The sequence below is a fragment of the Populus nigra genome, chromosome 2 (assembly GCF_951802175.1).
Source record: "Populus nigra chromosome 2, ddPopNigr1.1, whole genome shotgun sequence".
Taxonomy (NCBI): Eukaryota; Viridiplantae; Streptophyta; class Magnoliopsida; order Malpighiales; family Salicaceae; genus Populus; species Populus nigra.
This window is the reverse complement of record NC_084853.1, coordinates 4304368-4306867: the sequence shown is the minus strand read 5'-3', so window position 1 is coordinate 4306867 and position 2500 is coordinate 4304368.

The following is a 2500-nucleotide window of genomic DNA, read 5'->3' as shown; positions in this document are numbered from 1 at the left end:
GCTGGTTCAGGCACGGCGGGCAGTGGTGGAATCGGCAGCGCCGACGAAATCGGCACAGTCGGCAGAATCGGCAGCGGGTGCTGGCGATGGGTCTGGACGGGCTGGATAGTCCAAGGCTCGACGAGAAAGACTGCTGGTTTAGACACTGGGGCAGTGGCAGCCCGCGGGACAGTGTCGGCAGATTCGGCAGCGCAGATTTGTGCGGCTGCAGGTTCGTCGGGGAAAATCGGCAGCGCAGATTTTGCGACGAACATGGGCTGGGCGATGGACTGTCCAGGCCAGGCAGGAAAATTTGTCGAGGGGACACGCTGACGAAACAGCGCTGGTTCAGGCACGGCGGGCAGTGTTGGAATCGGCAGCGCCGACGAAATCGGCAAAGTCGGCAGAATCGGCAGCGCAGATTTTTCGACGAACACGGGCTGGACGGTGGACTGTCCAGGCCAGGCAGGAAAATTCGTCGAGGGGACACGCTGACGAAACAGCGCTGGTTCAGACACGGTGGGCGCAGTGTTGGAATCGGCAGCGCCGAGAAAATCGGCAAAGTCGGCAGAATCGGCAGCAGGTGCTGGCGATGAGTCAGGACGGACTGGATAGTCCAAGGCTCGATGAGAAAGACCGCTGGTTTAGACACTGGGGCAGTGGCAGCCCGCGGGGCAGTGTCGGCAGATTCGGCAGCAGTGTCTGCCGATTCGGCAGCGTTGGCTTGTTGGCGCGGGGGGCCGATGCGAGTGGGGACTTGGGCAGCGGGCAGTGAAAGCAAGAGTTTCCCCGATGCTGCCGGGAAAAACGCTCCCCGGGATGGCCGGGTGAGATGACCCGGCGGCCCGCGACGGGTCATTCAATTCCATGCCCCGTCAACATAACTCCCGATGTACTGTTTGCTTTTTCGGAAGAAGAGATCCATCCCCCCATCCTCGGCCAGCCAAAAACGCTCCAATTAATGGCCGGGTGAGATGACCCGGCGGCCCGCGACGCGTCATTCAAATCACTGCCCTATCGGCTACAACTGCTGATGGGTGGGATTAGAGGCCTGCCATGGTGGTGAGGGGCGGCGAGGACCGTGAAAGCTAGAGTTTTTCAGAGGCTGCCGGGAAAAAGGCCCCTCGGGTGGCGGGGTGCGAGGACCAGGCGCGTCATTCAATTCTCTTCCCTATCAACTTGGCTCCCGTTGGCGGGATTGGAGGCCTACTGTTTGTTACAGGGCTAAAATCGTCAGGGGAAGAGCTGACGAAACAATGCTGGTTTGGATGCAGGGGGTAGTGTTGGAATCGGCAGCGCGGACAAAATCGGCAAAGTCGACAAAAAAGACTGTTGGTCTGGACATCGGGGCAGCGGCAGCCATGCCGACAGGGGGGGAAATCGGCAGCGCAGATTTGTGCAGCTGCAGGTTCGTCGGGGAAATCGGCAGCGCAGATTTTTCGATGAACATGGGCTGGAAGATGGACTGTCCAGGCCAGGCAGGGAAATTCGTCAAGGGGACACGCTGACGAAACAGCGCTGGTTTAGACACGGTGGGTGCAGTGTTGGAATCGGCAGCGCCGACGAAATCGGCAAAGTCGGCAGAATCGGCAGCGGGTGCTGGCGATGAGTCTGGACGATTTATAGTCCAGGGCTTGATGGAAAAGACTGTTGGTCCAGACAATGGGGCAGTGGCAGCGCGGATTTGTGCAGCTGCAGGTTCGTCGGGGAAAATCGGCAGCGCAGATTTTTCGACGAACAGGGGCTGGGCGCTGGACTGGCCGGGCCAGGCAGGAAAATTCGTCAGGGGGCCACGCTGACGAAAACAGGGGCTGCGGAGTGGAAAATCGGCAGCGCAGATTTTTCGACGAACAGGGGCTGGACCGGCCGGGCCAGGCAGGAAAATTCGTCAGGGGGGCACGCTGACGAAAAGAGGGGCTGCCGCGTGGAAAATCGGCAGCGCAGATTTTTCGACGAACAGGGGCTGGACCGGCCGGGCCAGGCAGGAAAATTCGTCAGGGGGGCACGCTGACGAAAAGAGGGGCTGCCGCGTGGAAAATCGGCAGCGCAGATTTTTCGACGAACAGGGGCTGGACCGGCCGGGCCAGGCAGGAAAATTCGTCAGGGGGGCACGCTGACGAAAAGAGGGGCTGCCGCGTGGAAAATCGGCAGCGCAGATTTTTCGACGAACAGGGGCTGGACCGGCCGGGCCAGGCAGGAAAATTCGTCAGGGGGGCACGCTGACGAAAAGAGGGGCTGCCGCGTGGAAAATCGGCAGCGCAGATTTTTCGACGAACATTCGTCAGGGGGGCACGCTGACGAAAAGAGGGGCTGCCGCGTGGAAAATCGGCAGCGCAGATTTTTCGACGAACATTCGTCAGGGGGGCACGCTGAGGAAAACAGGGGCTGCCGCGTGGAAAATCGGCAGCGCAGATTTTTCGACGAACAGGGGCTGGATGCTGGACCGGCCGGGCCAGGCAGGAAAATTCGTCAGGGGGGCACGCTGACGAAAAGAGGGGCTGCCGCGTGGAAAATCGGCAGC